This window comes from Schistocerca serialis, chromosome 2 (assembly GCF_023864345.2).
Source record: "Schistocerca serialis cubense isolate TAMUIC-IGC-003099 chromosome 2, iqSchSeri2.2, whole genome shotgun sequence".
NCBI classification, from domain to species: Eukaryota; Metazoa; Arthropoda; class Insecta; order Orthoptera; family Acrididae; genus Schistocerca; species Schistocerca serialis.
In genome coordinates, this window is record NC_064639.1 from 285,332,689 (window position 1) to 285,347,526 (window position 14,838).

Consider the following 14,838-nt stretch of genomic DNA (forward strand, 5'->3'; position numbering starts at 1 on the left):
ACCGCATCTTCGTTTCAAGGATGTCTGCAAGAGAGACCTGACCAAGACCAGAATCAATCCAAGTCGCTGGGAAAGCATTGCAGATGACCGTGTCAAGTGGCGAGTAACTGTGCGCAACGGCGTCAAGCTCTCAGAGGACGAACGCACACAGGAACAAATCAGGAAGAGGACAAAGCGAAGAGACAGAGCGGCTTCTGTTCCAAGTCCCTCAAATTTCACATGTCCAAACTGCAGTAGGGACTGCCACTCTCGAGTGGGACTTTTTAGCCACAGCAGACGCTGCAGACTCTGAACCAAGCATGCTACACCATCATCCCTCAAGGATGGACGGATGCCATTATATTATCCAATATCCTTGCAAAAGAGCTCCACAGCTGTATTCAACTACTATTATTACTACTGCTACAACTGCTACTAATACAGTAATGGAAATCGATATAAAGACAGGATTATTACGGAACTTACAGTACAATATCTGAAGCATACATATATCGAATTCATTACGAAAGCAGTAGATATATGTAAGGCACAAACAGACATGCCGGAATTAAAAAGTTTCTTTCCTAACACGAGTAACAAAATAAGGGATTTGCATTTCCTGGACGTAAACTGGTATAAAAGTACTAACTGTCCCGTTGCATTATTGTTACTTTGTTCTTCCTCATCACCTCAAAAATTCTCTTTGCAGTAATGTTGTGAGGGTTTTAGTTCTTGCAATGAAGTTTCCATTCACTCTTCTCGCATCCCTCTTTTCAGCTCACATATGGCATCAAATTGCCATCCATTGTGAGAAATACGCCTCGCAAGTATTCCCCAAAAGTTAGGTACATGTTTAAAATGCGGACTACGCACAAGCCGTGGCAAAGATCGATATCATTATTTTTTTTTTTTTTTTTGTTATAGCAGAAACGTGCGTAGACGCATTATGTTGTTCCAACATTATCTTTCGTCGCCTAGATCCTCATACATTCGAATCATTTCTGTCTCTAGCAGCTCAGCGTACATGTTAGAGTTCATGCTAGTATTAGCTGCCTAAATCGTAACACTTCTATCACCAAAATGTTTGCTCACTCTTTGCTGCTTCTCTGTTCTCAGTTCATGCCAATAATATTGAAATCCATCCTTGCCATCTAAATTAAATTTGTCCTCATCAGTCGAGAACAGTTCATCCCATTCTTAAGCCATGACATACGTTTTTCAGCAAACTACAATCTAGCCTTTTTATTTTTTTTGGCGTTAGAGCAGATTTTTGCAGCTATTTCCTGAATGCAAGATGTTTATCACCTGGAAAAATTGACGTATACGTCTGGGTGTTACTGGCAATTGGAAATTAACAACACTTTAGAAGAATAACAGTTTATGCAGTTGCTTTGCGCAAAAGTAACCGTTTCGATGTCTCTGATAATTTTCTGCTTTGCCTATATTTTCCGTCCTATCCATATCGTATGCCCAACATAACGAAATTTACAAGCACTGTAGCTGAACAACTTAACTTCTCGGTGGTTTTACGATTAGGGAATCTCATTTTCTTTCAGCCACAGACTTTTACCATTTCATCGCGTCATAAGTTTTTTTCACGTAGTATTGTCACACTCGTGGTTTATGTACACAACACGCACAGTCATGGACGGTGTTTGTTTCCTATCTGCAGTGAAGGCAAGGAAACACACACTAACACCGCACAGAGCCGACTGTCTTTATACCGAGTTCCACCCTGAATCGTTGATGTCCTGTTCGCCGGCCGGAGTGGCCCAGCGATTCTAGGCGCTACAGTGTGGAACCACTCGACCGCTACGGTCGCAGGTTCGAATCCTGCCTCGGGCATGGATGTGTTTGCTGTCCTTAGGTTAGCTAGGTTTAAGTAGTTCTAAGCACTAGGGGACTGATGACCTCAGAAGTTAAGTCCCATAGTGCTCAGAGCCATTTTTTTGTCGTCCTGTTATGTTCTAATGGCATCAAATGCGATACCATTTCACTGTATTTGTAGGTATACTCGAACTTAGACACCTATTTTAATCAATAACGTTAATTTTACCGTAAATATCCATGCCTTTGAACTGATTTCTACCGCCACATTGCGAGACTGTCATAAAAACAGTTACCGCTTTGTACATTTTTTTGTGGTGTATTACGATATGTCAGACTTGAATCAGTCTCTATAATATAATAAAGTCTGTACCCGAAGCAGAACGTTGACGCAGGTAGAATGATTGCCACCACATTAATTTTTTTAGCTGTTTTTGAGTTGCATGACGGGTCTATCATTTGCGCCGCAAACAGAAGCGGATGTGCTGTCTGTCACCCCTGTGACGTGACAGGCGGCGCCCCCTATGGCAAAGCAGAACGGGGCGCAATGAGTGGGCGAGTGAGTGGCGTAATTACGGGGCGTCGCGCCGGGCTTTGAACTCGCCGCCCGCCCCCTACAGGCGCGGCGCGTAACGAGCGGATGAAACGTGCGCGCCAGCTCGTGTGCGGGTGTGTTCGCGATGGCGGCGGCCTCCCTTTCTCCCTGCCGGGTCACCCTTTGAGGTGATCGCGGAGTGTGGTCCGCTCTGCTGGCCGTTAAGGTCTGCCGTTCAACCACGTCTGTTTTTAATCGTTGTGCTGCGGGTAGCTGCTTTGCGTTACCACTGTAGCGCGATTGGTTCGAAGGATCGACATGCAAAATTACGACCAATCACTGCGCAGATTTGTGGCTCCGGGTAGCGGTCGCTTAATTCCCTTTCACACGGGAGGTCGTGCGTCTGGATGCAGTGAGCAGCTTCCCGTAGTCGGTCTTGGGCATGCAGAGCCAATGCTAGTTGAATTGTTGTCTATCTTTGAAGTAGTCAGAATGTTTTTCATAGAGGATTTATACTGAGGAGACAAAAAAGTCATGGTGTAGCGATGTGCACATACAGGGAGGTCCATTGATGGTGACAGGGGCAAATATCTCAAGAAATAAGCATCAAACGAAAAAACTACAAAGAACGAAACTCGTCTAGCTTGAAGGGGGAAACCAGATGTCGCTATGGTTGGCCAGCTAGATGGCGCTGCCATAGGTAAAACGGATATCAACAGCGTTTTTTAAAATAGGAACCCCATTTTTTATTACATGTTCGTATAGTACGTAAAGAAATATGAAGTTGGACCACTTTTTTTCGCTTTGCGACAGATGGCGCTGTAATAGTCACAAACGTATAAGAACGTGCTATCGCATAAGATTCCTCCAGTGCGGACGGTATTTGCTTCGTGATACTTTGCCCGTGTTAAAATGAACCGTTTACCGATTGCGGAAACGGTCGATATCGTGTTGATGTATGGCTATTGTGAACAAAATACCCATCGGGCGTGTGCTATATATGCTGCTCGGTATCCTGGACGACATCATCGAAGTGTCCGGACCGTTCGCCGGATAGTTATGTTATTTAAGGAAACAGAAAGTGTTCAGCCTCATGTGAAACGTCAATCACGACCTGCAACAAATGATTATGCCCAAGTAGGTGTTTTAGCTGTTGTCGCGGCTAATCTACACAACAGTAGCTGACAAATTGCGCGCGAATCGGGAATCTCAGAAACGTCGGTGTTGAGAATGCTACATCAACATCGATTGCACCCATACCATATTTCCATGCACCAGGAATTGCATGGCGACGACTTTGAACGTCGTGTATAGTTCTGCCACTGGGTACAAGAGAAATTACGGGACGATGACATTTTTTGCACGCGTTCTATTTAGCGACTAAGCGTCATCCACCAACAGCGATAACGGAAACCGGCATAATATGCACTTTTGGGCAACGGAAAATCCACGATGGCTGCGACAAGTGGAACGTCAGCGACCTTGGCGGGTTAATGCATGGTGCGGCATTATGGGAGGAAGGATAATTGGCCCCCATTTTATCGATGCCAACCTAAATGGTGCAATGTAAATGGTGCAATGTATGCTGATTTCCTACGTTATGTTCTACCGATGTTGCTACAAGATGTTTCACTGCATGAGAGAATGGCGATGTACTTCCAACATGATGGATGTCCGGCACATAGCACGCGTGCGGTTGAAGCGGTGTTGAATAGCATATTTCATGACAGGTGGATTGGTCGTCGAAGCACCATACCATGGCTCGCACGGTCACCGGATCTGACGCGCCCGGATTTCTTTTTGTGGGGAAAGTTGAATGATATTTGCTATCGTGATCCACCGACAACGCCTAACAGCATGGGTCAGTGCATTGTCAATGCATTTGCGAACATTACGGAAGGCGAACTACTCGCTGTTGAGAGGAATGTCGTTACACGTTTTGCCAAATACATTGAGGTTGACGGACATAATTTTGAGCATTCATTGTATTAATGTGGTATTTACAGGTAACCACGCTGTAACAGCATGCGTTCTCAGAAATGACAAGTTCACAAACGTGCATGTATCACATCGGAACAACCGAAATAAAATGTTCAAACGAACCTACGTTCTGAATTTTTATTTAAAAAACCTACGTATTACCAACTGTTCGTTTAAAATTGTGAGCCATATGTTTGTGACTGTTACAGCGCCATCTATGACAAAGCGAAAAAAGTGGTCCAACTAAAACATTCATATTTCTTTACGTACTACACGAATATGTAATAAAAAAGGGGGGTTCCTATTTTAAAAAACGCAGTTGATATCCGTTTGACCTATGGCAGCGCCTTCTAACGGGCCAACCATAGCGCTATCTGGTTTCCCCCTTCAAGCTAGACGAGTTTCGTTCTTTGTAGTTTTTTCGTTTGACACTTATTTCGTAAGATATTTGGCCGGGTCACTATCAATGAACCACCCTGTATACAGATGGCGGTAGTATCGCCTACACAAGGTATAAGGGGGCCCTGCACTGAACGAAACTATCATTTGTACTCTGGTGATCCATGTCTAAATGTTTCCGACGTGATTATAGCCGCACAACGGGAAGTAACAGACTTTGAATGTGGAATGGTAGCTGGAGCTAGACACATGGGGCATTCCATTTAGGAAATCGTTAGGAAACTCAATAATCAGAGATCCACAGTGTCAAGAGTGTGCCGAGAATACCACATTTCAGGCATTACCTCTCACCATGAACAACGCCGTGGCCGACGGCCTTCACTTAACGGTCGAGAGCTGTAGCGTTTGTTTGGAGATGTCAGTTCTAATATTAAAGCAACTTTGCGTGAAAAAACCAGGTAAATCAATGTGGGACATACGATCCACGTACCCGTTAGGAACGGGGGCGAAATTTGACGTTAATGGGCTATGGCAGCAGACAACCGACCCTAGTTCTTTCGCTAACGGCCCCGTCGCCTGCAGCGCCTCTCCTGGGATCGTGACCACATCGGCTGGACCCTAGAAGTCTGGGAAATCGAGTTCCGATTTCAGTTGGTAAGAATGCGGCACGGACTGCACGAAGCGATTGACCCAGGTTGTCAACAAGGCACAGTGCAACCTGGTGGTGGCTCCGTAATGGTGTGGCTGTGTTTACACGGAATGGACTGAGTTCTCTGGATGTTCGGCAACTTGGAGACCATTTGAATATGTCCCCATACAACGATCGATATTTTTTTAAGGATAAAAACACACCATGTCAACTGGCCATAATTGTTCACAATTGGTCTGAAGAACATTCTAGACAATTCATGCGAAAGATTTGGCCAATCAAATCATCCGATGTCAATTCAATCGAGCATTTATGGAACATAATCGAGACGTCAGTTAGTACACAACATCCTGCACCGGTAACACTTTCGCAATTATGTGCAGCTCTGTATTTCTGCAGGGGACTTCCAAAGAATTCATGCCATGTTGAGTTGCTGCACTACCCCAGGCGAAAGGAGGTCAACTTGTAAGATGTCAGGCAAATCCAACACCTTCCATGAAATCCTGACATGATAAGCAAATCCAGTAGTATGTCACATAGCTCCGAATAAATCGTGACATTAAATTAACCAAAGTAATACGAGGAACGAGTGAGCAAATGGAATACCACAGACTAACACAAGAATGCCTAAATGGATGTCATACCTTCCCACCGTGAGACAGACGCAGTTCTAAGGGGAGAAACGAGAACAGAAGCCGAGAGCAGAACCACGTTAAGCTAGAAGGCCCTACGATATGGGACGGACACTCACGTCGCCAGCTAACCACCAGGACCACCCCCAGCCCATGTTACAAGCTAGAGCCCTCCAGAAGAACAGTATAGATCTTATGATAACACTAAAAGGGCCACACCAGCCGCAAGTTTTAGCGTGAGACTTTTTCGCGTCTCTGTTACGTTGCAAACTTTAAAAACATTGCCCCACCACGACAAGTAACCGCCAGGACCACCCCCCAGCCCATGTTAAAAGATGGAGCCCTCCAGAAAAACAGTATAGATCTTACGATAACACTAAAAGGGCCACACCAGCTGCAAGTTTTAGCGTGAGACTTTTTCGTGTCTCTGTTACGTTGCAAACTTTAAAAAAATTGCCCCACCACGAAAAAGTATAACGTTTCTCATTGGATAGACAGAATTTTTGTAGGCGGAGCTTAAGGTTAACATTGAGACCCTGATTGGTCAGATGAAAACAGCCAGATAGTTTTTTTTTAAACCAACTTCGGTAAATGGTAGTAAGGAAAAGTTAGGACAGAGTTGCTTCCGAGACGGCGAGCCGTATGCAGCTGCGTCGCCCGCCGCCCTCTGACGCTGCATAACCAACGACAAGGTAATGAACGCACGCGATGCCGAATTTTTGAGCGCATAAGGCTTCACTCAGAACTGCAGAAGTCTCATCTGTTACATCCCTGTTTTGCGTTATACTAGTGTCGATCGTCAATTAAAGCTCATGGTATTCACATTTGCTACGTGAAGTAAAAATCTGAAACGCGATGATTTTTCTGTTATATAATTATTGAGAAGCCATATCAGCCACTGTACTTTACGAAAAGTTAAATAAGTAATTAAAGATAATTGAGGGTCATTGTAGACCATTTTGATAGTTTTCTCTTTTATGAAACTTAACTTAAATCTAGATTATAGATGTGATATGGCATAGGTCATCCTTCGATCCATTGTAGAACTTGGAAACCCATTCAGGGAATATTCGTTCACATTTTTGTGGAACGCAGTTGGTTTTTATCATCCAGTATTAAAATATCTCCTTTTATCAATGGCGCAATTTATAAACAATGTTTTGTGAGATACAATAAAAATTCCAATGGTAAACTTAACTGCTTTTTCGACGTTATTTTACCGGCTAACTAAAAATAGGAAAGCCTTGAACTCCTTCCACTAAATTTAGTTAGTATTAAGATTCTTTTACAGGGAGTGCAGTGGAGCTGACGCTGAAATCATTAAGGATTTGATTATATCATCGCTAGTCTCACTGAACTCTTCTGAACTCTACATGTCATGTGTGGTCTGGCGTCTCCTTACCAGCAACAGGTCCCAGGTTCAAACTAGTCAATTCCCTAAAAAAAACGCTCAGAGCGTCGTTGCGCGAAAGTGGTAGGGAGACACGATTTAGAACAAACAGAAACCACGCAGAATGTTAGATAATGGTGACCCTGCCAGGATGGTAAAATACCATGATTGAAGGGCGACCACATGCCTAACTAGGTCAGAAAAATATCCCGTTTAAAAATTTTCGTAGTAAAAAATTTTTCCTAAAGTTATAAATAGTCGAAAACAGTAGCTGCAGCGATAGATAGTAAGAAAGTATTCAATAGAATGTGAGACATTCTAGCAGAGACAATAGCATAATTAAGTTACGAATTTTAATATTGTTAGAATTAAGTTTTCTCTCCATTGCAAGCGCACAGGTGGCGGATAGATCATTGACAAGTTGGTTCTGACCCAACAAGTAAGTGAATGGATTGTCAAGTCGTGTGTGCAAAAAGTTTATGAAACGCGTGAGATCGTATGAGCGCATGTTGACGCGAAGTAGGGCGCGTGAATTGCTTTTAAAACAGAAAATAAGGGATTCGGAAAGATTAGCAATGGCAGATCGAGACCTTGACCGAATTGAGGTAGAGACCCAACATGAAGATGGACAGAGAATAGAGGACAGTACAACAGACGATGCAGTATCGCGAGAAATAGGACAGATAACGCACCATAACGAGGATAATGTACGCCAAGGCAAAGAAAACCTAGGTCAGCATACGACAGAGGAGCAGGAAAGTAGAGAGACAGCCGATGAGGATTCTAACTTGCGTCTTGAATACTTAGAACCCATAGTACAAGTAATCAGAGCTCCCTCACCACAGAGTACAAGGAATTCGAGCAGAAACGTGTCACCGCACAGTTCAATGCAAGCGGTTGCAAACCAACACTTGGGCGAAAACACAGAGCGTAGAACGTCGGATGAAAACGCAATAGGACCCACCAATCTGGCAGAATTATTACAATTAATGACGGAAACCATGACAAGACAAAATAAAGAAATTGCGAACCAAATTAAAATTCAGAATGCAGAAACGACGAAACAAATTGCAGAAATCAGGAGACAAATGCGTGAGATTAAAGAACAAAACAAAAAAATTCAGTTACACCTAAGTCATATTGAAGATGAGGCAAAAGAATCTCGAGAAGTGATAGGAAACTTAATAACAGGTCACAATCAATTGAGAACAGACATTGACAAGGTACAAGCGGACGTACAAACATTGCGTAATGACACCTAGGACGAGATCAAAACATTACGTAACAACACCCAGGGAGAAGTCAAGAAACTAGAGAAATAGATAAACGAAATTACTAGACAAGCAGCAGGTACAGCGCGTGAAATTGGTGAAAACAGTGTGCTACACAAACGTATCACAAAAGCAGCGTTGAAAAGATATGATAACCGCATAGTCCAAATAGAAGCGCAAACGAAGCGACAATTTCAGAAATTGCGAACAGAGTTGTTGCAAACCATTGAAGAGCGTAGTGAACAGGAGCGAAAAAGCACTGAGTCTGCAATCACATCCGTATCTGTAACAGCACCGGAAAAACAAGCAATTAACGAAGATATTACGCATTTGCGATTCCAATCACAGGCGGAAAGTAACATACGTGAAATCAGACAGCCTGCACCGCAACAAACACGTTTCGAAATTCTTGATGAACAAACGGCACCACAAACACATGCAGAACCACAAATGTATGTTTCAAGACAGTTTGGATCGTGCAATGAAGCGGCAAGGTTAGCCAGACAAGATACCGAACCAATACCTGATAATGGAAAGCCAGGTCGCGAAGAGTACAGTGCAATGCATTCAGCTACACGTTCACAACCGATGGAAGAAAATTACTGCGTACCACTCCAACCATAATACGCAAGGGTAAGCGAAAGTTACAGTGGACAATATCCAAAGAATCTACCACAACCGGAAAGAACGACGGGAGAAATGATCAGAAACAAAAGTGGCGAAGAACCGCGAATTTCATATGGAACTATGACGAAGTACGACAACGATCATTTCCTCACAGTCAGAAAATTTCAACACTTTCGAGAAGGAAACTCACTACATCCACGAACTTTTATTGATCAATTCCGAGTAGGATTACCAGAACAGTGGACGCTAGCACACAAGTTAGACTTTATATGTTCACATATGTCAGGAACAGTCGCAGAAAGCACGCAAAATGTTGCAGCGACATACCGATCGTACGAAGATTTCAAAGAGAAGTTTCTCTCACGATATTGGTCCAGCGAAGCACAGAACAGAGTGAAGTAAGAATTATTACAGAACCCATATTTTGAAAATTCAGGAGAGAAGAGTCCCGTGAAATTTTTCGAATTAATGGCAAAGAAAAATCAATGCTTAGATGTACCATACAGTGACGGAGAGTTGATTAAATTATGCGCGATGAAGTTACCATTGAAATACCAGCAATCATTAGTAGGTCGCGGAGGCAATGACATCGAAGCATTTAAAGGTATTCTAAGGGAACTAGAGTTCATATTTTCGGAAGACGACGCAAGAAAATGACGAAATGCACGTAAAAACGAAAGCAAAACGCAGTGGAATCCACAAGACACAGTACGAAGAAACAATAATTACGAACCACGTGATAACTTCGCACCAAGAAACGACAATAGATTTCAACAAAGAACCGGTTATGGATTTAGAAGAGAATATGGCAATAACTATAATTCACCCAGGAATGGCAACAGCTATTACAGAGGAAATAACGACAACCGGAACGGGTATTGGAGCGCCAATAGACCGACAAATTATCAACAAAGAAACCAATATCAACAAGCGGAGCAAGAAAAGAGAATACAGATAGAAGAGGTGGAGGTAAGACCACAAAACCCCGAAAAACGTTCGAATTGACAACTAAGCGCCCATGCCAAAGGGAATGACGCACCGACCCAGGACAATTGCAGCACCTTGAACAGAAAAGTAAATACCTTATCACGAGAAGAGAAGAAGGAAGAAACAAATCCGCAGGGACCAGTTGAAAACGAAGACAGGAAAATAACGATATTTTGTTGGGGCGAAATTAATTGAGAGAATACTGACGAGGAAGATGAATTACCAGAGGCATGCACAACGAATGTAGGAGGAAAGGACGAAGTACTGCAGAGCTATTTGAGATGGAAACCAGAGAAAGCGAATTCAATGAGGATAATGCGCAGTCGACGGAAGTTGAAAATAAGTTACTAGTGGGCACACAACCCAACGTATATAATGAAGAAAGTTATGAAGCGATAATTAGAGCATTTAGATGCGATTATGTGAAAGTAGCGACGAAGAAGGAGAAGATAGACGAGGATGAGGAAAAAGTAGAGGATGTTGAAGAAAGCGTAAATGAAGGAAGAAATAGAGAAGATGAAATGAAAGTGAGAGAAGTAGCAGTCGAAGCTTATCCTACAGAAAGTTCGAATTCACAAGGGAAATTCCTGAAAAGACTCATGTATGATTCAGTGGAGGATTCGTTGACGCAAGAAGAAGAAGAACAGAACCAACCCTTTCAAATTCAACCAATTGTGAAAGCCATGGTAAAGCATATCCCAGTCAGTATTGTAATTGATAGCAGAAGTGAACTGACTGCGATCTCAGAAAATTTATTCATGCAGTATAATGCCATTGAGGAATTGCCAGTTCTGAAAACACGTAAGATTAAAGTAAGAGATCCTATTAGAAACAATGCTGCGGAAGTTACGAGACAAACAAGGTTAACTCTTTCGTATCAAGGTCAAAAGATCGAAGCCAATTGCGTGATTATACCTAAGCTAACTGTAGATTTGATTATAGGTGCAGATTTTTTAAATGAGAGACGAGCGATAATACTCGTAGATATGGGGAAAGGTAGCGTAACATTCGGGAATGTCACACTTCTCTTTGAGCAAAAGCTAAAATTAGAAGAAATACCAGTTATAAACAAACAATTAAGAATGACGCGAGATAAAGAGGATGAAGAGTTAGAATGGTATGCACAAAAGGGGGAATCGCCTCAACTCATGTTAGAAGTCCATAAAGAAATCGACGAAACATTGCAAGAAGTTCAAGGTATTTCGGAACACAGTAAAAGAGAATTAGAGGGTATTTTACGAGATAAAGCAGAGGTATTTTTACTTAAGACTGCAGTATTAAACACTTTCAGTAAAAGTTTGAAGTAAAACAGCACAAACCATTTAGACTGCCACCCTGTACAATCCCATTAAGCTACAGGAATAAAGATATCTAAAATGTTAGATGATGATATTATTGAACCAGCTACCTCCACATATAACAGCCCGCTCCATATTTTACAAAAACGAGATGGGAGCATCAGGTTAGTGCTTGTTTTCAGACAGATCAACACAATCATAACCACTGAGACAGATCGCCCAGAAAAATTAGAGGAATTGACACAAAACTTCCACGGTGCTAAGATATTTTCATCAATTGATTTATGGAGTAGTTTCTGGCAAATAGAATTGGCCCCAGAATGTAGAAAATTTACAGCATTTATCGTATTCGGTAGATGTTACCAGTTTAAACGACCGCCATTTGGTTTAAACATATCATCAGCAGCGTTTATTAGGGGATTTAATACTATACTCAGTATTGAAATTTTACAAAAAATTACTTGTTATATTGATGATGTGATTATAGCAGAACCCTCTTGGGAACATCACAACGACACATTAAATCAGTTTTTACAGATCATGAAAGAGCATGGGGTCACAGTAAATATAACAAAATCCAAATTTGGAAGGCGAGAGGTTAAATTTCTAGGACACATAATTTCAGAGAAAGGGGTAATTCCCAACCCCGAAAAACTAACGGCAATCAAAGAATTCTGTACTCCATATAATAAGAAAACTCTCAGAGGATTTCTAGTTCTCACCGGATTCTATAAAAAAATTATTTGGATCGACTCTCTCGTAACACCACGCCTATGTGCATTGACTGAAAAAAAAATACACGCCATGGGTATGGGATCAAAAAGCCAATGAAGAATTTTTAAAAGCGAAAAACGCACTAACAACAGCATTGATTTTAGCACATCCTGATCTAACACAAAATTTTTGTATGGCCACTGATAGCGCGAAAACAGATTTAGGAGTTGTTTTATTCCAAGAATACGAACAGGCAGGGCTAAGATCATATAGAACAGTTGCATTTGCCAGTCGGGTACTCACAAAAAGCGAGAAAAACTATTCAGTCACGGAGCTGGAAGCATTGGCCATTGTATGGGGCTTCCAACGTTTTCGATACTTCCTATTCGGAAGAAAAACAAAAGTATACACTGACCACAAATCATTAGAATTTCTGTTATCCGCCAAACTAACTCATGGGAGGTTAGCCAGATGGATGTTAATACTACAAGAATTTGACTTCACTATTACACACATACCAGGACCAGCGAATGTATTAGCAGATGCTTTATCACAATGTCCACAGGGTGCATCCAATAACATAGGTTTGGAAGCAGCAGCAGACCAGTTTACAATGTACTATACAAAACAAGTACCTTTCGAAAACTGCATTACGACAGCATTGAAAAACATAGGCAAAGAACAGGACAAGGATCCTGAAATACTAGGAATCAAACACAAGTGGAGAAGTAAGGATTTTCCAGACATTTGACAGCACTATCACGTAAAAAACAATGTTTTATTTTTTAGCCGAAATGTTGCAACGAATGAATGGTTAATTTATATCCCAGATGAACTAATTAATTAGTACATGTGGTATACACATTTAAGTAATGGCCACTTTGGACCAAAGAAATGCTTTTTAAAAATAAAACAAACAATCCATTTTCCTAATATGGAAAGACGAATTAGAACAGTATTAGTCAAATGCAAAAAATGTATGAGGACTAAACACGTCACTTTCCAAACCAAACCACATATATTTCCAATAATCCCTAAAAAATCAAAACAAATAGCTGCAACAGATTTGATGGGGCCCCTCCCACGCACAAAAATGGATATATTTTCATATTTGTCGTTTTGGAACTTACTTCTAAATGTGTTACCTTGACACCATTAAAACGGGCAACAGGTCTTTCTAAAAGTGAAGCATTTAGACAAGATTTTCTCAGACAAGTAGGTCGAGTGGAACGAATAATTTCGGATAATGGCCCACAATACAAATCAGTACAATGGCAGAACACGTTAAAACAACACAAAATAAAACCCATCTACATATCTAATTACAAACCTAGCGTAAATCCAGCAGAACGATCTATGAAGGACATAGGCACTTTATGACGATTATATGCAGGCAAAAGACACAACACTTGGGATATATACCTTAAAGATTTTCAAGAAGTAATAAATGAAATGCCACATAGCACTACACTACTACCTCCAATTACTGTACTTAAAAATATTGAACCCCTAAACATAACCAGAGAAAATGTTAGATTTCCTATTGTACCATGTAGACAACACAAACAAGTCATAGCAACAGCACTCTCCAACATCAGAAAGGCAGCCATTAAAAGAAAAGAAAGAGGAGATAGAACTGCAATTAAAAGAACATTCTCAGTAGGCCAGAAAGTATTTGTAAAAACACACCATCTCTCCAGCAAACAGAAACACAAAATACATAAGTTTTACGCTGCATACAAAGGACCTGTCATAATTAGCCGAATTGCTCATGATAATGCTGTGGAATGGAACTAATGAACCCAAAAACAGGCAAAACCTTAGGACTTCACCATGTGAGCCATATCAAAAAGTTTGAAGATTAATTTCATTACTGGTAAATAATCACCACAATATTTCAAGATTATGTTGCAGAAAAGATCGTCAGGAGAAAGAAGAACGAAGAGAGAGGAAGGTGGGAAAAAGAAAGTAGTTTCAATAAAAACAAAAATAACACCAATGGTACCATAGATTAAGGTGAAGGGATAAAATGTAGATAGTCTAACAGCATGAAATACTAAAATACTATACACCACGACACAAAAATAAAAAACGAATTTGAGGATTCTTGTAGAAGTTAAGACTCAAAATATCTTAGAATTGTAACATGGAAAGGGCGCCGAAATTTGTAAAGCTTTTTAAGAAGGCGTAAGATGATGTAGGTACTAGACATACGTTAGATGATTATAAGTAAAACTTTTTGTAAGAACCATTGTAAAAACTCCAGCAAAGACCCACAAGTTGCAATGTGAGAAGTATCAAGAAAGAAAAGGATGTAATCAGCAAGACACGATTCCTACAAGGCAGAAGCATCGAGAGAAGGGAAAGGACAGCGAGACCGACAGAGGGCTCTTGTAGCCGAAGTGGGCAGTAAATCTGCTGCCAAGCGGAACCACAGAGTGGTGGAACCCTGCTGGGACAGAACACGGAACCACAGAGTGGCGGAACCCTGCTGGGATGGAACACGGAAGGCCAAGAGGGTCTTGGAACCCCCCCACTCAGTGGAGCGAG